The sequence below is a fragment of the Ictidomys tridecemlineatus genome, chromosome 13 (genome assembly GCF_052094955.1).
Source record: "Ictidomys tridecemlineatus isolate mIctTri1 chromosome 13, mIctTri1.hap1, whole genome shotgun sequence".
NCBI classification, from domain to species: domain Eukaryota; kingdom Metazoa; phylum Chordata; class Mammalia; order Rodentia; family Sciuridae; genus Ictidomys; species Ictidomys tridecemlineatus.
Genome location: NC_135489.1, coordinates 79,753,024 through 79,780,370, shown reverse-complemented (window position 1 = coordinate 79,780,370; position 27,347 = coordinate 79,753,024). Strand labels below are relative to the sequence as shown.

Below are 27,347 nucleotides of genomic sequence, written 5' to 3'. Positions count from 1 at the left end.
AGATTAGAAAAAGTCTGGTCCTTTAGGACTCTCTGGGCTGTTTCTCATTTAGTAGGCCAGCTGCTTATCTACTGTGGATGCTGCTTTATCTCAGATTATTTTGGTTGGTTGGTTTGTTTTTATTCTAATTTGAAGCATTTTTTAAAAAGTTTTAGTTTCTAATGTTCATGTACAGATTCATGAGTAGATTAAGGAATTAGTTGTAATCTTTCATGGAGTATATTGATGTTTGTACTGGTGAAATGTGTCATAAAATTCGTGAGCAATGAACTATACTTCATGTTTTAATTTATTCATCTTCTTGTGGTTTAACATTTAGTGAACAGGAAATTATGTTTTTAGGCAGGTACCATGGTGCATACACATAATCCTGGCAACTTGGGAGGCTGAGGCAGGAGGATTGCAAGTTTCAGGGCAGCCTCAGGAATTTAGTGAGACTTTCAGAAACTTAGTAAGACTCCCATCTCAAATAAAAAGAACCAGGGATGTAGCTCAGTAAAACATCCCTGGGTTCAATCCCTAGTACCAATAAATAATAAGTAATGAAAGAATAAAACATACAGATAAAAAAAGCCTGGGGATATTGCTCAATGTTGAAACAGCTCTGGGTTCAATACCCAGCATGGGGTTGGGACCATTTGGGTTGGGGAAGCAGGAGGAGAAATTATGCTTTCGTAATTAGAGGTGGGTAAGTATGTACAAAATGGAAATTAAAAACAGGCAGTCATATAATATACATAATTGACTCTTTTCCCCTTTCTTCTAAGGATGAATTCAGAATGTTGTTTTGTGCAAAAATTTGTTTTCTTTCTCTGGAAAATCATCCATTTTCAAATCCAAAATCTGTAACTGATAAGATTTCAAATGACCATGCAGTTCATTTAACTGAGAATCCTGCTGAAGAGAATAGGCATGAGATGAGTAAATATTCACAGACTCAGACACAACAGGTATTGTGATCTAGTGTCCAAATTTCTTTATAAACTAGAATTGTGAATATTTTGTGCTATCATATGTAACTTATAGGATACATATTTTGGGTTTACTGTTATTGCTTGAGATAAATTTATATGCATATAAAATAAAATACCTATCACTAAATGTAACAGTTTAGGTGTTCCTTAAAAAAAATTACATGTTACAACAAATGATGATATGCTTTGATGTAACATTTATGTATGGTCTACAGATTCGTTATTTCACCCACCATAGTGTAAGATATTTCTGGAATGAAACCATTCGCAATTTTGATTTCTTAAAGTTAGTATCTTTCTTTTTTTGGACTATATTAAGAATTTTTTGAAAATGTTCTAAGTAGAAAAGAATCTATTGTAATTTTACATAGAATTGAAGGGATTTTATTGCATAACTTTTATTCATTTGTTCATTAACAACTTCTGTAGTTTTTTTTTTTAAACCACTGATTGAACCCAGGGTGCTTGACTACTTAGCCACATCCCCAGCCCTTTTATGTTTTATTTTGAGACAGGGTCTCACATAGTTACTCAGTGCCTCATTTGGGTTGCAGAGGCTGGCTTTGAACTTGAGATCCTCCTTTCTCAGCTTCTAAGCCACTGGGATTATGGGCATACACCACCATTCCCAGTTCCCCCCAGTGGTTTTGAAGACTCAGTATTTTTTTTAAATCCTTACCTGTAACTTGCATTGGGTAAAATTTACATAAAAGTTAGAAGCAGTATGATACCAAAGTATTCCGAAGTCTGAGGTCTTTTGATTTTCACCTCAAAGTGATTTTGTTAAAAAAATTATGTCTAATAGCTTGTTTAAAATAGATTTATTCATGTAGGTGGTCCTGGGAATTGAACCTAGGGTCTTGAACCTGCTAAGCAGGCATTCTACCTCTGAGCAGCATATGTAGCCTGCTATGATTTAATTAGAGGATCTGAATTATTACTTTCTGATTTGTTGACAGTCCCATCCATTGTTCTTGAGGACCATACTAATATACAGAAATAGAAATTTAATTTTACTGTTTGGATAAAGAATGAAATGTTGTCAGACGTGTTATCTTTGGGTAGCATACATTGGAGTAATACCTTAAAATTTATTTTTGCCCAGGCTGGCCCCAAATTCTTGAGCTCAAGTGATCCTCCTGTCTTAACCTCCTGAGGACTGATGGAGGGACTATAGGTATAGTTCAGTTATAGAGCACTTGCCTAGCATGTATAAGGCCTTGGGTTTCATCTCCAGCATGTGAGTGAGCATATGTATGTGCATACTCACATGCACATATAACTTTTAAGAAAGTGGAAATGGATTGAAATTGAATATATGTAAGGTTCTGTTTGTTGTGGAGTACTGTGCTTATACCTTAGTTAAAATAAACATAAATAAGACATTTTGGGGAACATTAAATGTTAGTTGGGTCCTATTTAAGATTTTTACAGATTTTAGACATTATCTGACTCATAAATTCTGTACTTCTAACCTCTGCATTATTTAGCTCAGGGAAGGATTTGAATTGATGCCTTTCTGAAGATGATAGTCTACGCATAGGATTTCTTAGTTTGATGCTAAAGGTATAAAGGAGAAACTACAAATAGAAAGTAAAAATAATTTAATCTTTAGTTTGGAATTCTCAAGTAAGTTATGCTTAATCTTAACTTTTATTATTGACTCTTATAGCTTTTGCATAGCCTTAAAAGGATAATGGTGTTACATAAACAAGAATTTAGAGTCATCTTATGTGAGAAATGCATTAATTAACTTATTTGTTATGTTTTAGGCCATTCATAATTATTTATGTTAAGATTTTGAGATTTTTAATTTTCGTTTCTAAATTTATGGTAAGCATTTCTAAGAAGATTATAAGGAAGTTACACTTTTAAAATCAGCCATGTAGAAAAATGAGACATTAAGAAATTTGGATATTTTAAACTTTGATTACAGTGAAAACTTTGAATTTATTTAGGGGGCTGGATGAAGGTGTTTCTTGTACATCAATTTATGAAAAACATGGTGTGGGACTGACAAAAGAGATGCATGCCTGCAGGTAATTTTTATTCAACTAAAGTTAGATTTGTTCTCAAAATTTTTAAACTTAGAAATATATATGTGTATGTGTGTATACACACACACTAGGTCCTTTGCCTTGTAGTACATATTAACAGGTGTTTCAAAACTACAGACTACTTGTTGAGAACTTATTTCATTTGAGTAAAACTGTCTCAGTTTTAAGAATTATAAAAATGTTGAAGCTGAAGTTGAAGTTGATGTACCCAAAGTTCTACAGTATTTCCTCAATTCTAAGGTGCACATTTTTCCCCATTTTAATATCTCTAAAATTGAGCCATTCCATGTAGCTGTTTGAATATCATCCTTTGCTTGACTGAAGATTTATCTTTCTTGATCATATATAAAATAGTGGTGTATCTTGTAAAAGGATAACATCTTAGATTTTCTGAAATATATTTTCAGATTCACACAAGGAAAATTTGTAAAATGAGAGTCCTACTCTTTCATGTTATTAAAGCAGAAAATATACATATTGTATGTTTTATACTTACATTTGTGAAGTATGCATATTGCTTATTTTAGATAAATGCCATTTTCAGATTATAATAGAAATTTTATTGTATTTGTGTAGCATTTTTTTTTCAAAGAGTTGGAACAAAAAAATCAGTCAGACTTACACTTTCCTATAAAATGTAAAATTATTATATAGAAGGTACCATAGGAATTATCTAGAAGGATTTAAGGAACATTTTAAAAATATTTTTTCCTTATAAGTCAAATGTACAGTGTTTTGAAATAAATACTCAGTGCAATATTCTTATTAGAGGAATAATATAGGATTCCTTAAATTTATTTAATCTCTTGTAAAACTTAATTGTAATTCAAACTTTGTTAACATCTGTTGCCTTCAAGGATGGAGAAGAGATCCTTTTGCTTAATGATTATTGACTAGTGGGATTATTATCAACTCACATGTAAGATTTGAATAATGAAATGAAACAGTTTAGTTATCCAGGATTGACGTCTGTGATTTAAATACAGTGGGTAGAGAATTTTTTTTCATAGAGAATTTTAATTGTAGAAGCATGTTTTTTAAAAACATAAATTTAAGAACAGTCTGTGGTTTGAATCTTATCTAATGCAATCTTTCCTAAATTATACTGTTATTTCATGATACAGGGTAATACTATTAATTCTATTTTCCTGTTACAGAAAATTGCTCTATGGTGTAAATGATATTACTGTGAAAGTGCCTTCTGTTTTCAAGCTTCTAATTAAAGAGGTAAGACCATATAGAACTCAATATTTGTGATCAGTGAATTTGTCTATTAAGAAAGAGTCACAATTAAGCAATAGAATATTCTTGGTTTCTGTTTGCTAACTTTGCTTGCATTTTACAATGAAAAAACCTTGGCAGAGAAGAATTTGGGGTATGAATTTTTTATTTTGTTTAATTCTGTTTTTATTGAGTTTTTTAAATTTTCAAAAAGTTGCACATGTAAATCTTTTCCTATGTTACAGATGTAATACCTTTCTTCCTTTTTAAGAAAAAATTGTTTTCTTCACATGGTATTTCATGGTACATTATTGGAGACTAAGCATTGTAGCAGAACTTTGAAAATCAGCACATGACATGTATGATGCTTGATCTTGAGGAACTTGCACTGTATTCTGGGAAGAACCATGTTAGTGGTTATTTTGATGAGGGTTTGTTTGTGCCATTAGAAGCATGAATAAAAGATAATGGGCATGTCAAGGCAGGGGTAACAGACTAAGCAGCAGAGGAAAACTTGCCTTCCCTATTTTTTTCTGTCTTTTTTACTTTGAAAGCATTTTCTCTGCTGTTTTTTTATCTACAAAATTAGAATAAGTTCTTTCTAAATATCTCATGGTTTTGAGTAAAGTGGAACTGTATATATGAAAGTGCTTTAAAAAGTATAGAATCAGTGTTAAGACATCAGAGAGGTTATTAATGAAATTGATAAAATACCATGAAATTTGGTTAAATGAATTTTATTGTCAGGGCTCCCTTATTTTACTTTTATTCAGGATTTAATCCTTAATTTCCTTTAAGAAATAAAAATAGTTTAACCAGTATCTCCTATTTGTTTTCCCTTTGAACTTTGACCTTTTGACATGAGTAGATTTGTTCCATTTGATAAAAGATTTGTATTTTACAAATACTGAAAGGCTGGTTCCACTATTTTCTTTCTTTTTTAAAAAAATAACTTTTTACTTGTAGATGGGCACAATACCTTTATTTATCTTTTATTAGTCCAGAGTATATTAATTATTGAAAACAATAATTGAGAATAATTGAGAAAACAATAATTGAGAAGAAGATTTACATTAAACAGGGTTGAGAAAAGGGGAGGGGAGGGGAGGGGAGGGGGGATAGTAGAGAATAGGACAGACAGCAGAATACATCAGACACTAGAAAGGCAATATGTCAATCAATGGAAGGGTAACTGATGTGATACAGCAATTTGTATACGGGGTAAAGTTGGGAGTTCATAACCCACTTGAATCAAACTGTGAAAGATGATGTATTAAGAACTGTGTAATGTTTTGAACGACCAACAATAAAAAAAAATAAAAAATAAATTAAAAAAAAGAATTCATTAACTAAGAGGAAAAAAAAAAAGAAAACAAATGTATTTTATTACTGAAGCAGAATGCAGAACAACTATTCATATACTTTAGCTTTTTCTATGCAAATCATTCAAATCAGGCCAAATTCTAGTAATTTCTTGGTAAACAAGCATATACAGCCAGGCATGGTTGTATTGCATACCTATAATCCCAACTACTCAGGAGGCTGAGGCAGGAGAATTGCAAGTTCAAAGCCAGCCTGGGCAACTTAGCAAGATCCTATCTGAAAATCAAAAAGGGCTGTAAACATATCTCTGGTAAAGAGTCTCTGGGTTGGTTTAATTCCCAGTTCAGAAAGAAAGAAAGAACATACTAATATACTGCCCTACTCTTTAGAGTAACACATGTTGCCCTAGGCTACTACAGAGTTTATATCTAGTTAAGGTCGAGAATCTACATGGTTGTAAATATGTCATTCAATTTACCTTTCAATATATATATATATATATATATATATATATATATATATATATATATATATATATATAGGTTCTCAATCCATTTTACATTTTCCAGCTGTTCAGTGTTATACTGTGGAGCACTGATGAATACTATTACTATGCTCTAGCCATTGTGATTATGTCCATAGTATCAATTGTCAGCTCCATATATTCCATTAGAAAGGTGAGTCAAAATTTATGGTTTTAGAACTATATTTGTATTTTGTGATAACCCGATAAAGGTATGGAATGGTATTTGATACAAAATGAATACTCATTAGTCATTATTTTAGTTTAATGGATTTATAAGCCCTTGTGCTTTTTTTTGGGGGGGAAGCTAGATTTGTTTTAGAATTAGATTACCTACCACTTGACTATGGGAAATCTAGTTGCTTGTCACAGAGTGGAATACTGAAAGGATGGTTCCACTATTTTCTTTTTCTTTTTTTAATAGTTTTAGTTGTAGATGGGTACAATACCTTTATTTTATTTTTATGTGGTGCTGAGGATTGAACTCAGTGCCTCATTTGCAAGGTAAGGTAAGTTCTCTACCACTGAGCCACAACCCCAGTCCCACCACTATTTTCAGAACTATTGCAGAGTACTTCTTTTTTTGTTTGAGAGAAAAAAGTGAATGATCCTTCAATCACTGATTCTTGACATTTTTATAAAGGTGGAGTATTACGTATTTATCATATTAATGTACCTTATATTTTAGCATTCTTTTTAGTGTATTTAGAAGTTGATTTATATTGGCTGTTTTAAATTTCTTTTCCTCTTTCAGCAATATGTTATGTAGCATGACATGGTGGCAGCTCACAGCACTGTGAGAGTTTAAGTTTGTAGAGTAAATGAAAGTACATATTTCAGGTGACAGTTAAGAATTAAAAAAAAATGACCATTAAGTGTTAAAGTGTAAAGTAAATCCAAATTATACATATACATTTGTTTTTTAAAAGAGGTAAAAATACGTGTTTGGATTCCTGAGTTTATATCTAATTCCTTCATTTATGTAAATTTTAAATTTTCTTTTTCTACAATACAAAAAGGTAGTGTAGTGTAGGCACTATGCGCTCTAGGGATTTAGTCTTCTTGGAAAGACAGATGTTAAACAGTAACAATAAGGTGTGATAAGTGTGCCAGGTGTAATGGTGCACACTTGTAATCCCAGGGACTCGGGCTGAGGCAGGAGAATTACAAGTTTGAGGACAGCTTGGGCAGCTTAGTGAGAACTTGTTTCAAAACAAAAAGAGTGGGGGCATAGATAAGACATAGAGTGCTTGCCTAGCATGTGTTAGGCCCTTTGTTTGATCCCTAGCAACACACACACACACAAGTAACACACATAGTGTGATAAATGCCATGATACCTAGAGGTCATTTACTGCAGGTATCAGGGATAGCTTCTTTGAGGAAGTGGTTTTAAGTGGTGACTATTTGAATTGGCCAAATAAGATGAGAAATTGGTAAAGTGAAGGACAGAGAGGGCTAGAAGAAGATTCTAAGTGCCTAAAGGCCAGAAATTGCAAATTGTGTGGTCATTATAAGAGCTGAAAGAAAATCAGTGTGGCACATATAGTAAGTGGATTATGGGCAAAGCTTATTAGGAATTTGAACTCAATCCAACAGCAAGCCATTGAAGCACTCCTTTGTGTGGTCCTAATGTTTTATGGTACACTGAAAAGAACGGAATTTTAAGTAGTGCTAAAGCTTTAAGAAAAATAAAGTCTTAATTTTATTTTTTTGTACCAGGGATTGAACTGTTAACCACTGAGTCACAATCCATTTGCTTTTTTATTTGGAGACAGGGTCTCCCTGAGTTGCTTAGGGCCTCTAAATTGCTGAGGCTGGCTTTGAACTTGCAATCTTTCCTATCTCAGCCTCCTGAGCTGCTGGGATTACAGGCATGCACCATCACACCTGCCAAAGATCATGGTTTTAAAATAAGGCTTTTATTATAAAAAATGAATTAAATATCATTCTTTAAAAGTTGTTTAATCAAAATTTAAACTATTTCCTCTTTTAGAGAGAGAAGTATTTGTCATATAGACTAATATTGCAAAACAATAGTGTTTTTCCTCACCCATCTTTATATTCAAACTAACGTGACTCTCCTGCAAACAATATTAAATCTGGGGGGGGGGGCTGGGAAATGAAGAAGTAAGAGGAAGAGAGAATGCTTAAATATTAGGTGACTCAAGAAAAACCTCTTGTCCTTTGGAAGATCTTTTTAAAAAGTGTTTAGCTAATTTAGATTTTCAAGGAAATAATACACAAGGTAAAATGTTATAATGCTTAATTTATTTAATAAATTTAGTCATATTTAAAATAATATGTAAAAAGACTAAAGAATATTGAAGGCTGTGAGACATTAGGGTTATAAATAGTATAAAAAGAATACTGGAACTGTATTCAGAAATAGTCTATGGATATATCTTTCATGTGCAAATTTTCAAATGCTGTATATTTCACACACACATACCATACATAGAAGAATATTATAATAAAAATACTCTTTAAAATCTTCTGAATTTTTAATGTTTTCATGTTAATAGAAATTTGAGTTTGACCTGTTTCAGTGACTCTTCTGTATAGATGCATTGTGTTTATTTTCTGAGATGGATGGATGGATATGTTATAGCTAAAATTGATCATTAACAGGTGTCATGAATGTTAAAGTGTAAACACAGGCACTTGTCATCCTCTGTACACAGTTTATCCTGTCAGGAGACAAACTGACACACCCATACTTTGTTGGTTTAATCCTATTTCTCAAAACATTGGATTTATGAGTATTTTTGTGTTAACACTAAGATCAGGAGACCTTTGAATGGATCATTGATTTGTTTGCCCTGCTTTTATTTCAAGTTTAAGGATATTCTTTTCAGATTTTTCTTTCTTAAAATTCAGAAATAGAAGAGATATTTTCTACAGACCTTGTGCCAGGAGATGTGATGGTCATTCCTTTAAATGGAACAGTCATGCCTTGTGATGCAGTACTTATTAATGGTACTTGCATTGTAAATGAAAGCATGTTAACAGGTGAGTTAAACCAAACCAATAAAATTGTATCAATCGTTTATAACTGATACTAACATTAAATAGTTAACTGTTTAAACTTTTAAAATTAACTGTCATGTATATCTTTTACTCATAAATGTGCGTAGACCAAATTCTGCAAAATACTTAGCTGTGATCCTAAATAACCATGCTGGTATTGGGTACGTGTGTTGGCCTGTCTCTTGCTATTTTTTAAAAATATTTTTTAGTTTTAGGTGCACACTTTATTTTACATTTGTGTGGTGCTGAGGATCAAATCCAGTGCCTCATGCATTCTAGGCAAGCACTTTACCACTGAGCCACATCCCAGCCCCATCTCTTGCTATTTTTTGACATAAGGAAATGATTTATAGTAAGGAAAGAAGAAAAGTCCTTTGCCTACAGAAAACATAACATATTTGCCTCCCTGTTTGTTTTGTAAAAAATGGGAATACATAATGATTTATATTTAGCTAAACTGGGGAAACGTAGACTTTTAAAAAAGTAGACTACCTCCAGACCATAATCTGGAGGTAGATATTTATATCTTTTTAAATATGTGAATGTAGTCAGTTTGATAAGAAGATGTTTCCTATATAACCTTAAGAAACTAGAGTTTTGTATTAAAATACACAATCACATATATGCTTTAATATCCAGTGCCTCCTTTGAAACAAATTATATAAATGTACAAAGAACTAAATTTTGAAAAGAATTTGGCTGTTAGTGATTGCTTGGGATAACCCCCAAACTCCTTATTTTATCTCCCTTTCCCAGATGCCTTTTCCTTGTATGTGTGTGTGTGTGTGTGTGTGTGTGTGTGTGTGTGTGTGTTTGAGAGAGAGAAAGAGTGTGTGTGTGTGTGTGTGTGTGTATAGTGGTTGGCTAGCCGTGGATATTCATATTATAGGGTATTTGAGGTAACAGTGCTTTCTAGTTCCATTGTTAGGGGTATAAGAACAGGTGCTAGGGTATTGCAACTCCCCTGTTCATCTTCAAAATTATTTGAAACTCTATAGCACTATCATTTCCAAATATAGACAAATACTACCTTTTAGTCACAGATCTCTTTCTGGAATTTGTATGAGAGACAAAACTTCATATCTAGGTGACAAAGTTCAGAGAAAAAAGGCTAATTAATTCAGCTGTAATTCTTAACAACTATTGTAAGCAGTACTCTAGTATTTATAATATTTCACAATTTAAGGTTTTTATGTTTGGTACTAGTTCTCTGTGTGCTTTCATTTAATTTAATAATTTGTGATTTTTTTTTTAAATAGGAGAAAGTGTTCCAGTGACAAAGACTAATTTGCCAAATCCTTCAGTGGATATAAAAGGAATGGGTGAGGAAATATATAGTCCAGAAACACATAAATGACACACTTTGTTTTGGGGGATGACTGTTATTCAGACTCGTTTCTACACTGGAGAGCTCGTCAAAGCCATAGTAGTTCGAACAGGTAGAAAATACATCTCTTGTATATTTTAGCATGTTTTATACCTGTTGAATGTTTAAAAAGATATTCTGTTCTGGGAGATAATTGTTATTTCTGTATAGAAAATGTAAGTAATTTTAATTTCTTTCTTTCTTTTCTTTTTTTTTTCATGGGGGAAAGGATTTAGTACTTCCAAAGGACAGCTTGTTTGTGCCATATTGTATCCCAAACCAACTGATTTTAAACTCTACAGAGATGCCTACTTGTTTCTGCTGTGTCTTGTGGCAGTGGCTGGTATTAGGTTCATCTACACGATTATCAATAGCATTTTAAATGAGGTATGTATGAGGGCTCTTACTAGGGTTGATCCTTAACTATTTACCACATGTGACTGTTGAGAATTTTGAAATGTGACTAGTAAGACTGAGAAACTAAATTTTTAAGCTAATTTAAAGAAGACATATGAACCTAATAGTTATTGTATTACAAAGAACAAATATAGGATATTTCTGTCATAGCATTCAGGGGTTTTTGGTTTTTTTTTTTTTCTTTCTTTCTTTCTTTCTTTCTTTCTTTTTTTTTTTGATGACTCTGGGTTAGATGGGCTTTTACTTGCCATTTTTTTTTTTGAGCGGGGAGGCGCTAGGGATTGAATACAGGGCTTTGTGCTATGTAAAGCAAACACTCTACCAAATGAACTATATCCCCAGTCCCTCTTGCCTATTTGTGACTTTAAAAAAGGAAAAAGAAAAAAAACACATAAACCAGAAACTTTATTTTTTATCTTTGGGATAGAATATACAGAATAAATTTATTTTTTGAACATTTAATTGAAAGGACCTTGTAAGATCTCTTTTTTTTCCCCTGGTAGAGACTAGGTCAGTATGGCGCTTACCAGATGAACTATATCTGGCAGAGTTTGTTGAACTTGTTTTAGAAGTGTGCCTTGTGAAAAATGTAGGACTATAAAAATATAACTGTCAGAAGTTTCCTGTAGCTGGGATTTTACAGTTCTCTTGACCATTCATTGAGTTTCTATTTTGTAGAATCTCTGAAGGAAGAAAATTAGATATCATAATAGATGTGTATATGTATGTATAAGTATACATATATACACTTGTAGCTACACACATGCTTGTATATCAAATTAAAAATGTTTACAGACTTATTGAATAAATATCCACATTAATTTAGTAAATATTTAATATGGGGTTTGACATTTAGTTTTTGTTTTATTTGTAGGAAGAAGTTGGGGTAATAATTATAGAGTCTCTTGATATCATTACAATTACTGTGCCACCTGCACTTCCTGCTGCAATGACTGCTGGTATTGTGTATGCTCAGAGAAGACTGAAAAATGTTGGTATTTTCTGTATCAGTTCCCAACAGATAAATATATGTGGACAGCTGAATCTTGTTTGTTTTGACAAGGTTGGTTCAGTTTCATAATTGTTCTCAAAGGTTACTGGGTAGCTTTTAAATATTTAGAGTGCTTTCATTTTTTGTCAACAAATTTATAGTCATTTTTTTAATGGTTCTAATTTTCCTCTTTCTCAGTTTGTTTACTTATATATCTTTTTAAAATATTTTTTAGTTTTAGTTTACACAATTCCCTCCCTCCCTCTCTCCCTCCCTCCTTCCTTCCTTCCTTCCTTCCTTCCTTCCTTCCTTCCTTCCTTCCTTCCTTCCTTCCTTCCCTTCCTTCCGTCCTTCCTTCCTTCCTTCCTTGATTGAACCCAGCACCTGTGCATGCCAGGCGAGCGCGCTATTGCTTGAGCCACATCCCCAGCCCTATACATCTTTTTTATATTTTTTTATTTTCTCAATTTTTAAAGCTTTTGGATGTTACTTATTTGCTCAAATCTGCAACTGATTAAGTGCATCCAGTATTATGCCTTGTTCTGGGGTAATAAGTAAGCTGGGCACAGTGGCATGCACTTTTAGTTCCAGTGCTTTGGACAACATCTGAGACAGGGCTCTCCTAAGTCCACAGGTTTGAGGTCAGCTTTGGCAACATAGCAAGAACCTGTCTCAAACAAAAATAATAATAAAAAAGGTTCAAATATAGTAGCAATAAGTGTAAAAATTATGTGAACTTTGTATTTTTAGGTAGTCTTAATTTAACAGAATAGGCTCCATAGACACATTTGCTATGATTTTTTTATTTGCTCATAAGTATATGTGTTTAATGTTGCTCTAATTTTGAGTACATGTTGCAAAATTATGAAGGTCAGAAATTTTATGAAAATAACAAATTGTGTACTTTTGTGAGATATGTTTTCCCTTAATGTTTCTCTCTCTATTTTTTTGGTACCAGGGATTGAACACAGTGGCACTTAACTACCAAACTACATTCCTAGCCCTTATTTACTTATATATTATATTTTATTATACACACGCATTTATTATATTTGGAGACAGGCTTCAGTAAGTTTCTGAGGCTAACTTTGAACTTGCGATCCCAATCCTCCCGCCTCAGCCTACCTAGCTGCTAGGATTACAGGTGTGTGCCACCATGCGTGGCCTATTTCTCCTCTTGAAGGGAAGTTAGGTATTGCTGAAAGATTAAACTAGAAAACCTTTCTTCAAACTGTTCTAGGTAACTGATAAAAGAATTTTATTTTTTGATCACTTTGTTTTCAAACATGAGAAATGTATGTTTTACTTAACACCAAAAAACCCCAAATAACCCAATCAATAAATGGGCAAAGGAACTGAGCAGGCACATCACAGAAAGAAGAAACAAGATTAGTCAACAAATATATGAAAAAAATATCTAACCTCTCTAACAGAGAAATGCAAATTAAAACTACATTGGGATTCTATCTCATTCTAGTCAGGCAATTATCAAGAATGCAACTAACAATAAATGCTGGCAAGGATGTGGGGAAAAGGTACATTCACACATTGCTGGTGAGACTGCAGATTGGTGCAACCACTCTGGAAAGCAGTATGGACAGTCCTCAGAAAACTTGGAATGAAACCACTATTTGACTCAGTTATCCCAATCCTCACTTTATACCCAAAGGACTTAAAATCAGCACACTACAGTGATGCTGCCACATCGTGTACCTCAATTCACAATAGCTGAACTATAGAATCAGCCTAGGTGCCCTTCAACAGATTAATGGACAAAGAAAATGTGGTACATTTACATAATCAAATGCTATTCAGCCATAAAAAAATTAAGTTATGGCATTTACTGGTAAATAGATGGAACTGGAGAATATCATGCTAAGTGAAATAAATCAATCTCAAAGAACCAAAGACTGAATGTTTTCTCTTATATGTGGACACTAAATCACATTAAGGTGGGGGAGGGTAGGGAAGAATAGAACTACTTTGGATTAGACAAAGGGGGATGAAGGGAAGGTAGAAGGAATGGGAATAGGAAGTAGAAAGAAATCAGACATTACTTTCCTATGTGCTCATATAAATACATGACCAGTGAATGTAATTCCACATCATGTATAACCAGAAGAATGAGAAGTTAAACTCCTTATGTGTATGATAAGCCAAATATATTCTGCTGTCATCTATAATTAATAAGAACAAATTATGTACTGTATGACTAATGTTATTCTACAACATGTACAATCAGAATAATGAGAAACTATGCTCCATTTATGTATGTTATATAAAAGTGCAAACATGTTTTGTTTGTCATGTATAACTAGAACAAATTTTAAAAATTAAAAAAAGTATGTTTTGAAAAAAATTAAAAGGTTATATACTCCCATCACTTTTATTTATCTCTTCAAAAAATTTGTTTATGTGTGTGTGTGTGTGTGTGTGTGTGTGTGTGTGTGTGTGTGTGTGTAAGAGTGCTGGGGATTAAAACCTAGGAGCTCACAAGCATATATAAGTACATGCTCTACCATTGAGCTGTACCACAGCTCTTGGAATCTTTTGTATTAAGGAAGTTAGTTAATAGATGCAAAAGTGGAGAAAAGATACAGGTATAATAAGCTCTCATCTACTTATTAAGAGTTATCAGCATTTTGTCTCTTACCCCACCCATTCTCTCTTTGTGAAGGAGGCAGCATCAGACATTGTAACATAACATCTACACCAGTAATTACCTTCATATGTCTGGAAATAAGATGCTTATAAAAAAAGTCATTACCACACCACCTCTATCACACTTTTAAAGTTTAACAGTTCTTAAGTTTTGTCTAATATCCATTTATATTCAGATTTCATTGCCTATCTCAAAAATGTCTCATATTTAAAGGTGGGATTTTTGTATTACGTTGGTTACATAACTAATCTTTGCCTTTCTTTCTCCCTCAACCTTAATCATTTTGTTGAAGAAACCAGGTCATTACATCTGGACTTAACTTCTTCCCCCAATACCATTTAACTTACTTCTCTGGACTCCCTATACCCTAAGCCATCTCAGCATTATAGGTATTGTTTACTGACTAATACATTGATTGGTGCATTCTTTTTATAATATAAGCACATAAACATATGACTGTTCAGATATGTCCACTTCACTCCTACATGGTAGGGCCATATAGTAACTACTGTTCTGAACCTTGCTTCCTATTTTAACCCTTTGTTCTAGAGACATTCTCTGTTAGTAATTGGTGATCTTTCCTGTTCTTTTCTTTCAGATTCTTTATATTACTCCATTGTGTATATGTAGCATAGTTTTTAATGATATGTGTGTGCATTTTCTTATTTCTTGAGGTATAATAGTTACTTTGTGCATATGTGCTCTTTTTATTTTAGACTGGAACGCTTACTGAAGACGGTTTAGATCTCTGGGGGATTCAACAAGTAGAGAATGCCCGGTAAATATCAGCTGGATTTGATAGTTTATTAGTTAATTTTTCATATTTTAGCACATGCAGCATTCAATTACATAACAAATAAAATGAGACAAATGCATAACTACTGCCAAACTGAACAGTTATCATTTTGCCATATTTACTTTAGATCTTTACTTTTATTGTTGGGGGGTGGGTATAAGGGATTGAACCCAGGGGTACTCAATCAGTGAGCCATAATCCTAGCCTGTTTTATTTAGAGAAAGGGTCTAGCTGAGTTAAGGGCCTTGCTAACTTGCTGAGGCTGTCTTTGAACTTGTGATCCTCCTGCCTCAGCCTCCTTAGCCAATGGGGACTATAGGCATGCACCACTGTGCCTGGCTATATTTACTTTTAAAAGATTAAAATATTAAAGAAATTGTGTAGAAATTAGAGTCCCACTCTCCCTTTCCCTGTTGCTATTACCATTCTTAAATTATTTTTATTTTTGTATATTTTATATTTTTATTACCTACATAATCTGAATAAACATACATGAGTGGAATGTTGTGTTTTTGCAGCTTTTTCTGCCTTTCAGATTGTTTTTAATATTTATTCATGTTGATATGTAGATCTAATTTATTAATTTGAATAAAATTATTCTGATGTATAATTAAACATAATGTCTGTTCTACTAAGACAATATCATTTTTTCTCCTTGCACTTTAACCATAATACTACAATTAAATTTCTTGGACACAGCTTGTGACATGTGACTGAGTCTACATAAGCAGATCCTTGTAGGTGGTAGCCTGGATTTGGCTTCAGCTGTGCTACCAGATATTGCCTGTTCTCTGCCTGGTGATGGTAGTTCTTATTTACACTCTCCCTCAATAAAGAAGATTACACTCTCCCCGTTGCTGCATATCCTTGCTTAAATTTAGTTTTGTTGGACTTGTAATTTTAGCTGAATGAACAGATATGAAATGGATATTTATTATTACTTTATTTACATTCTTCTCATTACTTACAAAGTTAAGCATCTTCATATTTTGGGGGAGGAGAGTCATTTGTCATTCTCTCTGTTACCTATTTATAACTTTTTGTGTGGTTATTCTTTTCCTTATTGTTAGAAGTCATTTGTATTTTCTGGGTTTTATATTAAATTGTTTTAGTACTGTGCATTGCACATTCCCTTAGGCTCATCTATTTACTTTTTTTTTGAAGCTCAGAAGTTCTAGTACTATAGTTGTGCTTATATCATTTTTTAATCCCCTTAGATATCTTCCAGATTTGGGTTTATATATTTTGACAGACTGTATTATTTGGTTATGTAATTTTAAGAGTTGTATCTTCTTGCTTGTTTATCTCAGTAACACATATTACCTTAAATTCTATTTCGTTTAATATTTATGTAGCTACACACAGCTTTCTTTTGCCTAACACTTGCCTAAAATATCTTTCTCCGTCTGTTTGCTTTTCAGTCATTGTGTTTGATGTACTTATTGTTATCCATTTACATATAAATATATTTAGATATATTTGAAATTATTTCTACTATCCTTCATCCCAAATTATATGCATATTTTTTAAATTTTCTCCTATTTCACTGTCTCTCTCATTTTCTTGGAATTTATGCATCCTTATCTTTACTGCTGGTTCTTAATTTCTTTTTTCATTTCTGCCTTCTGAAAACCCAGACAATAGATTACTTTTATTCTGCTTATTCCTCTCCTTTCTTAAGTATATTTATTACATAGTGTTTTATGATTTTGATTTTATAAAGTCTGCATGTTTAGATTTGCCATTGAAAAAAGTTTCATTCCTCTGGATTAAGTTATCATTTTATGCAACTACATTCGTGGATTTTATTTCATTGTCACTCTTGAATGATTGTATAACTATGCAGGTATCTAGGTTGTCATTTCTATTTTCTCATCATTTTGAAGGTGTTACTTCATTTCTCCTGACACTTTTGTTTTGTATGTGGCTATAGCTTTGTTTCCTATTTCTGTATTATATTAAAATCCAAGTCCTTGGAGTATAGAGATGGCTTCCTCTCCTCCCTCACGGGCCACAGCATCAGCTCATGTGCACAACCTTCCGCTTTTCCTTTCCCTCTTTTTCTGGCACTTGGAACACTTCCCTTTCTTAGGAGATCAGTTTTGGATTTAAAAGTTTGTCTCTCTTTCTCCAGCCCCTGCACTGGGGCTCAAACTCATGTATCCCCAACCCTTTATATTTTTTTTAAATTTTGAGTCAGGGTCTCACTAAGTTACTTAGGCTGGCTTTGAACTTGCAGTTGTCCTGCCTCAGCCTCCTGAGTCACTGGGATTACAGATGTGTTCCACTATGCCCAGCTTGAATTTAGAAGGGTTTTGTTTTTGTTTTGTTTTTTTAAGTGAAGTCTTGCTGTGTTGACCAGGCTGATCTCAGATTTGTGATCCTGCTGCCTGAGCTTCTCAAGTAGCTGAGATTATAGGCATGTGCCACCCTACCTGACTTGAAAGTAATACAAAACTGAAATTGCCTGTTAGAATATTGTCTTGAGTCTAGGGATTTATGAACCTAATTCAGTGTATTTTCTGTTTAGATTTCTTTTACCAGAAGAAAATGTTTGCAGTGAAATGTTGGTAAAATCTCAGTTTGTTGCTTCTATGGCTGGCTACCTGTCATTCACTTACAAAAATTGAAGGAATGCTTTCTGTTGATCCACTTGATTGAAAAATGTTTGAAGCCATTGGATGGGTAAGTTCAACATTTTAAAATATAAGTAACTTCAAAAAAATTATATTAAAATTAAATTACTCTACAGTAGGATTATTTCTGTTGGTAGTTTTGATAACAGTCTATCTTAAAACTGTAAAAAAGAATCAACTATGAAATTTCTAATGATGGAGAAATATTTCTAATTGAATGAAAAGTATCTGTTTCAGCTGAATTAACACATTTAAATACCTTTAATAGAGGCTGATCACTTAGGCTGTGTTTAATGTTTATAAAGTAATTCAGGTATCTGTAGCTGGTGCAAGTATGTTAGAAGTCAATAAGGAGGACCTTAAATGAGTCAGTAGGATGACTTCAGACCTCAATTTCTTGGCATTTTTAAGTTTCCTTCTGTTTTGCCACTGGTAATTTTAATTTGTAAGTACTTATGGTTGTTACACTTTGAAAGCATTCACTTCTTGTTGTTTTTTTTTTGGGGGGGGGACTGTGGATCGAACCCAGGGGGTGTTTAATTAACCACAGTCTTGCTAAGGTGCTAAGTAAGGGTCTTGCTAAGTTGTTGAGGCTGGCTTTGAAGCCTCCAAGTTGCTGGGATTATAGTCGTGTACCACTGCATTCAGCTACAGCATCCACTTATTTATAGGTGCAATAATAGTATTTTAAAGATCCTTTCTAGCTTTTGAGTTATTCATTTTGTCTGGGAACATTTCCCCTGTTCCCCTTTTGTTTGTTTTTGGTTTTTATTATTCAACTGGATGTTACTTTGCTATTCAAGTTTGAAGGTCTGATTTGATAATTCTGGGCAGTTGCAGTCAGATTTTTATTTTTGCCCATATGTCTCTTTTAAATCAGTTTTTATTAATCAGTATTTAAGTTTGCCTTTTGTTTACTATTTGAAATCTGCTCCAGCCCCTTCTTTGTTTTCTTTTTGTTGTTTTTGTAATTTGTTAACATTTTGAAAGAGAGGGAGGTAGATGATACATACTCTGTCTGCCATCTTTAAAAGTTCACAGTAAGTACTCTTCATATTTAATTCCTGAAGAGGCGCCTCACTTTATTTATAGAGAGAGAAGCAAAATGGGATGATTTATCTTTTTTGTTCTTTAATGCTTTTCTCCAGTAAATGGGTTTTCAATAGATTTAGTGTTCAATGTTTGATCTTTTGAAAAAATTGTATAAATAAGTAAATTCGCATAATAGCAGTTTTGTAGACCCTGAGATGTTTTGATCCTTGACTTGATAAGATCTTATATATCAGTTGATGGTTTCATATAACCAGGCACGAATGATCCTTGTAATTAATGTCATAAAAGTTACATCCCAATTCCAGAGACTTTAACATGTAGAGAGAAATAGAATTATATAAGATTGGTTAATTGGTCACAATTTTCTTCATTTTTTTACTGATAAATCACTTCAGTTATAGTCAAATTAGTGTGTTGTTTCTCTTGAAAACAAGTTTAATATAGGGTTTTGTTTGAGTTAATTTATTTATTTGATGTTGGGGATCAAATCCAGGGTCTTGAGCATAGTAGGCACATATTCTACCATTGAACTATATACCCCCATTTGAATTTTTTTTTAACCAAGGAAAATGTTTTTAAAGTAAAATTTCAAGGGATTAAGGTAGTACTAGCCTAACAAGAAATGTTCATACTAAAACTCTAAACTCATATTTTGGTGCCTTAGTCTGTTCTGTACCTGTTCTATTAACTATATCTGTGAGCTCCATATACTGTGGAATCTTCTCCTGTTGGAGGAAAGGAGTCCTTAGGAGCCGCAAGAACTCTGTTTTCACAGAGCTATTACCTAAATCCAGTAGGTTATAGGAGCAAAATGAGAGATGTTTTTCTCATTTCTTTTCTCAACTTTAAACCTCATGTATCCCTTATATCATGTGTTGCTAGGTATCCAACTAGTTCTCTTTGTATTTTGTTTTACTTATGTGAGATAGCAGTTTTTTTTTAATTGACTGAAAATGGCCATTAATTCCATTTAAAAATGTATTCAATGAACTGAATTTTATGAAGTGATATAGTGAATTGCCACAGTCTGGCTGGGCACAAAATCACGAGCCACTCACAGCTTTGTAGATTCAAACAGCAATTCTTTATTCCCGAACTCACACTGGCCCTCTACAAACACGTTCTGGGGAAATCCACGTTCTTCTCCAAAATTCATGTACTCCATCAGGCTTTGAATCCCAAATACTTTCTGAATCCCAGGAGAACTCAACGGGAACTCAAGGATCGGGCGTGCCTGAGGCAGCAGGATACGCCTGATTCCCGCAGGGTACACCTTAAACCTGGAACCGCCCTAAACCCAAGGAGCAGGATACTCCCTAAAACCTGATCCGCCCTAAACCCGGACCCGCCCTGGTCCTTGAGCAAGGTCACCTTACTCAAGCATACATGCAATGTCACTGCAAATGATCTAAGACAAGTCCGTTTCCACAATGGAGAGTCCATCCTCTAAGCAACATGGGGTACGCTGGCAAGGAAATTTCGATGTATCATTCCTTGTTGGCAATGGCTCTCAGCAGTGAATATTTTCCTTCCAGATTCTGGAAGAAGCAATAGAAGAAGAAACAGCACTTCATAATCGAATTATGCCCACTGTGGTTGGTCCTCCTAAACAGCTGCTTCCTGAATCTACACCTGCAGGAAACCAAGAAATGGTGTGAAATTGCTTAATGCTGGATAGTACTATTTATTGATGCATCCTTAATGTTTAATTGTGATTTTGAAATATTGCTAGAAGAGGGAGTCAGATGTCTTTCTCCTATGCAGACATCTATGTTTTAGTTCATTTATCAAACTATACCTTTGGTGTGCTATGTGCATTCTTTATAAAATGTTGAGATTTAATTCTCATGCCATTACTTTTCTTTCCTGTATAGTGAGCAGCTTTTAGTGTCTTATGACTTACATACATGATCATTAATCCTTTAAAATTACATCTGTATACCTAGAATTTCATGAAAAGAATATTTAAGTAATTCCTTAATGAGAAAAATCTTTAAGTGATTTTTTAAATTTTCCCTTGTAGCATTTAATGTTTTAATATTTCTAGAATACTAGAATATTTGAAAAGTTTCAAGAACATAATGGTAGAGAAGGAATATCAAGTCTTGACTTTCAAATAATGAGGGATCCTTGATACTCTCCCAATGTTTGTGGATGCTTAAAGTTTTTTCTAACTTGACTACATTGATTGACTTAATCTGTACTCTTTTCTTTTGGTTTTAGGAACTGTTTGAACTTCCAGTAAGTGAAGAACATTTATTTGTTACCTAAATGCATTTGTTTTTATTGTTAAAGAATAATAAATGCTTTGTGCATCTTTTGAAATTATATAGGCTATTTATGAGATAGGAATTGTTCGCCAGTTCCCATTTTCTTCTGCTTTGCAACGTATGAGTGTGGTTGCAAGGGTGCTAGGGGATAAGAAAATGGATGCCTACATGAAAGGAGCCCCCGAGGTCATTGCCAGTCTTTGTAAACCAGAAACCGGTAAGGAAATAACTAGGATTTGGATAAAATTCTGGTATTTCTGTAAGCTGGTATTAGTAGTGTTAACTGTGAAATTTACTTTTTCTTTTAAAAGTTCCTATTGATTTTGAGGAAGTTTTAGAAGATTATACTAAACAAGGCTTCCGTGTGATTGCTCTTGCACATCGAAAATTGGAGTCAAAACTGACATGGCATAAAGTACAGAATATTAGTAGGTAAGGTTGGACAGCTGTCCCTACAGTTTTCTCAGTAATGCATCATATATGTTTATATGTCAGTAAATACACATCTTTATTGAATGTATGCAAGTATATGCACATGTGCATTTATAATGCAATATGGTTTGAGACAATTGAGGTAAAAGTACATTTTTTCCAATATCTAATTTCCTTTTATTTTTAAAATTAAATATTTATTTTTAATAAACTTCCTTTTTTTTCTTTTCTTTCTGTATTTTTATGTGGTGCTGAGGATCAAACCCAGTTCCTCATACATGCTAGCCAGGTGCTCTACTGCCGAGCCATAATCCCAGCCTCTAATTTCCTTTTTATTTAATATTGACTTTTTGCCTATACTATTATAACATTGTATGTTTTTCCTTAAAAGTGATTGAAACTACTTTAAATTTGTTAAGTATCAAGTGTTTACTATGTGTCAGGCATGTTCTTGAAACATTGAGCAATTCTACAGAAGTTTTTTCTTCCCAGATGATCTTGTTTTGCCTAGTGTTTGGATCTAAACACTAATTTGGTAAAAAGTGTCATGAGTCACAGTACCCAATACCGTTTCTCCACCCCATTTATCTCTGCCTTTGGTCAAATGGCTTTACCAACATCACATTTCTTTCTATATATAAATATTGGTTTCCCCCATATTTAGGTTACATAAGTGTATACTCAGCTCCTTTACTATTGAATTTTTATGTAGACAAATTACTTAGCTAATTGCAAGTCTGAAATTCTAGTTGCTAACTTTAAGTCCCCTTTCCCTATTGAAAAACATTTCTATGGTATGATTTTGCTACGTTTTGCCCATGAGCAGTGTCACATGCCTTTAATCCTAGTGACTTAGGAGGCTGAGGCAGGAGGATTACAAGTTCAAAGCCAGCCACAGCAACTTAGGGAGGCCCTAAGCAACTTAGTGACTCTGTCTCAATAAATAAAAAGGGCTGGGAATGTGGCTCAGAGGGTAAGCACCCCTGGGTTCAATGTTTAATACCCCCCCCCACAAAAAAAAAGAATTGTTACTTTTATTATAACTGGTTAAAACCTACCCCTTGAAGATAGAGTTTTTGTTTAGGAACCTTATAGTGTGCCTAATAGTTTGCAAACAGAAAGAAATGTTCATTGGTTGTCCTGGTAATCTGTATATTTGGGGGTATTCTAAGCATATGTTGGTTTTCCTGGTAGTTCCATGTATTTGGGGGTATTCTAAGCATGTGTTTTTAAACAAAACAACTTCTACCTTGTGATCTGATGCGCATGCATAGGCAGGAACCACAGATGTATCATACCTCCTAATTCCTGCAAAGGGCACATTTGTCTCTTGTTATTTCTTTATTACTTCACCTTTTGCTGTTTTCCTCTTATAGATTAATTGGTGAATTAGCTGTAGTTCACTAGCTTTTCATGTTTCACAGAGCCTTCCAAGCCTGTCAATAGGTTGTTTCTTTTGCCCAGAATGTTCTATCCCTCCCTCTCAACTGTCTCTTTCTATTTCCTTTATTCTTCATCCTTTAGTCACCAAGACCTCTGTTTTTGCATTCTGCCTTACAGAAATAAGCCTTTCTCATAGCTTAATCTTTTATATCTTGAACAGTACAGTCTATTAGAGGTCATGATTTCCTTAACTTGTATTATTCACAGGTGAGTTAGGAAACCAACTGAAGCCAGGAAATAGAACCTTATAGGAAACCTGGTACTGTTGACCCAATAGTTTCACATTGGTACAACTTCATACTTAAGACAATATCAGGCTTCAAAGCTTTTTCTCCTTTTTTTACTACAGAGTGTCTTTCACTTTGTTTTCTATCTGTTCTTTAATATCTTTACTATTTATTGATATAGCATTTAGGTTGCATAAGTGTATACTCAGCTCCTTTACTATTGAAATTTTATGTAGAGAAATTACTTAGCTAATTGCAAGTCTGAAATTCTAGTTGCTAACTTTAAGTCCCCTTTCCCTATTGAAAAACATTTCTATGGTATGATTTTGGTAGGATGAAATTTCTTGAGAATGTGACTGTCATTGAACAGACTTCATTCTTCATTATAACTCTGAAGTACATATTATTTTTACATATTTCTCTAGTTACATGTCATTTCCCTCATTAAGTGTCTTAAAAGTAGTCATCATTTATGCCTTTTTGTCTTTCACCTCCCAGTGATTGGCATACTTGTGACTAGCATAGTGCTGGTGCATTCAGCTATCTGAAGACTAGCATCTTGATAACTGTATTGATTATCAGTATTCTAAAAGGCTCATCTCTGGATCTTGAATAGATCTAATTGTTGTACTTCTAATGGTTCTTAAACTTTCTAGGATTAAGAATTCTATTTCTTAGAAATTTTATAGTATTGAGACATAATAATGAAAATAATATCAAATGTGCTTGTGGTACAGTTTTTATTTTTCCTTTTTTCTCTTGACATTTAAATTAGGTTATATTTTATGAAGGACAGTAAAGAATATATTTATGCTTATATTTGGATAGGATATAAAATGATCATTCCTAGACTAGTATTCCTAGTGCTAGAATAGACTATTTTTTCACAAAGATATAGATTTCCAAATGTTCCTTGTTTTTCATGTTTAAAAGTGTGGAATTTTATTTCAATATTTCAAAAGTATAGTTCTTGGAAATTGTTTTCCAGGTTTAAATTTTTTTGAAATATTGAACTTAGATGCACACATGATTTATTCAGCATATAAAATGTTTTACTTTATAATTTATAGATTTTAAAATGTTTTATCAACATAAAGAGAACAACATTGTTCTCTTGACTAAACCATTATGTGTTAACACTTTTTTTCTTGCAGAGATGCCATTGAAAACAACATGGATTTTATGGGATTAATTATAATGCAAAACAAATTAAAGCAAGAAACCCCTGCAGTACTTGAAGATTTGCATAAAGCCAACATTCGCACTGTCATGGTCACAGGTTAGACTTTATAAAAGAACACAGAAGAAAATTGAATGTGGCTATAAAGTCCAAGTTATGTAATACTGAGGATAAGTTAGTTATTAAAGTATATCTTGTAGTGGCTCCATCCTACATTGTCCTGCTTCAGCTCTGAATATCTTTCCAAGGTTTAAGATAATCTTGGAGTACTCTTCTTGAGGTCTTGCAAATTCTGTTTATAAAAATTCTGATAAAATAATTAAGAAAACTATAAAATTTCCAACTTTCCTTTTTATTATTTCTTTAAATCATATATTTGTATAGCACGTAACATACTTTGCTGTATATTAGTTACTTGTAAATTAGTTTGTTAATTAGTTACTTTCTCTAGAATATAAAATTATTGAGAATTAAGAGCACATTTTATCCATTTGAGCTCCTTTACAATTTTCAGACCTGCAAGGTATATAGAAAATTATTAATAGATACTTGTTAGAATTAGATTTATATACATAGGTGTGTGTGCACATATATAAAATATTATCCTTACTTGAATTCATAATGACTTTCGAGGTTCATTTTGCTTTTTTGACACAATATTTGATTTTCTTTGGTGTTTTTATACTGTTGAAAATGTTACATAATTTCTATTCTTTAGCTGTGTGAAATTGTACCAGCGCTTTTCATAGTAAATAATCAGGTTTAAATTACCTTACTTTTTGGCATTTGTGTGATCAGTAAGACTTTTTGAGAAAAAACCTGAGTACATTTTTGTCTTTAACTCCCAAGATCTAATAGCACACTTCTTACTGCATGGCTTAAGATAACTAAATCTATTGGTGTTCTGAAAATTCTTAATTCTAATGTCTCCTTCAAGGCATTTTACAATCTGTGTCTCCTTCTCCTTCACCATGACAGAATGTGACTATTTCTCAAGGGCCACAGGAAGATACTCTAGGAGGTAGTCTATAGAAAATGGAGAAAGATATTTAACTCTTCATTTCTGGTAGCAGTGGTATCCCCAAACCTTCGCCTACTTCTCCTGTCCTTGCTTCTCTTCAGTTCTTTCCTTCTCATGACGGAGAAGTTCTTTTTTACTTCTTATTACATCTGTTCCTATTACCTGTCTTAACATTTTGTTTTGTGTAATCTTGATTTTCTATCTCATCTTTTTCTGTGATACCACCCTAGTATTCTTCCTCCTAGGATATTTCAGTGTTTATTGTGCATCTGTTGTATATTTTGCACTGTGTTGTTTGTTATGGGACACAAATACTGTCTGGAAAAGATTGTATTTGTATTTAGAAGTTGTGAGCAAGATTTTAGCATATATGTACTTTGCATCATTTGAGGCTTCCTTAATAAGTGTGCCAATTGATTTGCTTATTTTAAAATTTCCAAGGATAGCTGGGCACAGTGGCACAAGTCTATAATCCCAACAACTCTAGAGGCTAAAACAGAAGGATTGCAAATTCAAGGCCAGCCTCAGAAAGTTAATGAGTCCCTCAGCAATTTAGCCAGACCTGTGTCAAAATTAAAAATAAATAAATAAAAGACTCCCAAGGATCAAGGATGTAATCCTCATTCTTCCCAGCCCAGTCATAGCAACTCCATTTGGTTCTCAGAAAATACTTGTTTGATACACATTCATGTTGTAATTTTAATCTTAATACATTGAAAATATTTTGAAAAATAGGTGACAACATGTTGACTGCTGTCTCTGTGGCCAGAGACTGTGGAATGATTCTGCATCAAGATAAAATTATTATTGCTGAAGCATTACCTCCAAAGGATGGGAAAGTTGCCAACATAAATTGGCATTATGCGGACTCACTAACACAGTGCAGTAATTCATCAGCAATTGACTCTGAGGTAATGTCAAAATTCTCTTTTGAAAACTTGTTTATTTGAATTTAGTCTGGAAAAGGAAAAATGGTGTATTAAAACAAAACAGAACAACAACAACAAACAAAATCTAAATGAAAACAGAAACCTCAACTAACTTCCCAAAGATTCATTAGGACTGAGGAATCTCATTTTTCTTTTCTTTGAGTAAATGTTAAAGTCTTAGTGTCTTATATGAAATATATGGAATAATTTAGTTTTGGAGGAATTACATTTAACATAAGATTATGATATTTGGTTTGGCTGTGTAAGTATTGTTCTGGATGTTTCATATACAGGCTATTCCAATTAAGTTGGTTCATGATAGCTTAGAAGATCTTCAATTGACTCGTTATCATTTTGCAATGAATGGAAAATCATTTTCAGTGATATTGGAGCATTTTTAAGACCTTGTTCCTAAGGTAAGTGATAGAAGTTTATGGACATGTTCATGATTATATTGTGAACAATATTTTTAATAAATTTTAATTTTTTCCAGTTGATGTTGCATGGCACTGTGTTTGCACGTATGGCACCTGATCAGAAGACACAATTGGTAGAAGCATTGCAAAATGTAGAGTAAGTATTGGTGGATTTTATGTTTTGGAATTTTTAAAATGGAACTTGTGGGTTTTTGTTTTTTTTCAATAATGTTTATTACAAAACAGGTTGAGCATTTTTAATCCAAAACTTCAAAACTGAAATGCTTTTTGAGGGTTCAGTAAAATTTGGAACATCTCAGATTTTGTGTTTTCAGATGAGGAATGCTCAACTGTTAAAATAATCTAAGCAGATATACCAAA

General features: G+C 33.2%; 1 long non-coding RNA gene and 1 pseudogene across 1 annotated transcript; both read left to right on the top strand.

Annotated features, from left to right (window-relative positions):
* The first annotated feature begins 825 nt into the window (after positions 1 to 825).
* On the top strand, positions 826 to 3,019 carry LOC144370189 (uncharacterized). Its single transcript, XR_013430096.1, has 3 exons — positions 826 to 950; positions 1,190 to 1,260; positions 2,933 to 3,019. It is a non-coding gene; the product is annotated as an uncharacterized LOC144370189 (long non-coding RNA).
* A 5,954-nt stretch (positions 3,020 to 8,973) lies between these two features.
* Positions 8,974 to 27,127, top strand: LOC144369708 (polyamine-transporting ATPase 13A3-like; annotated as a pseudogene).
* The last annotated feature ends 220 nt before the right edge of the window (positions 27,128 to 27,347 follow it).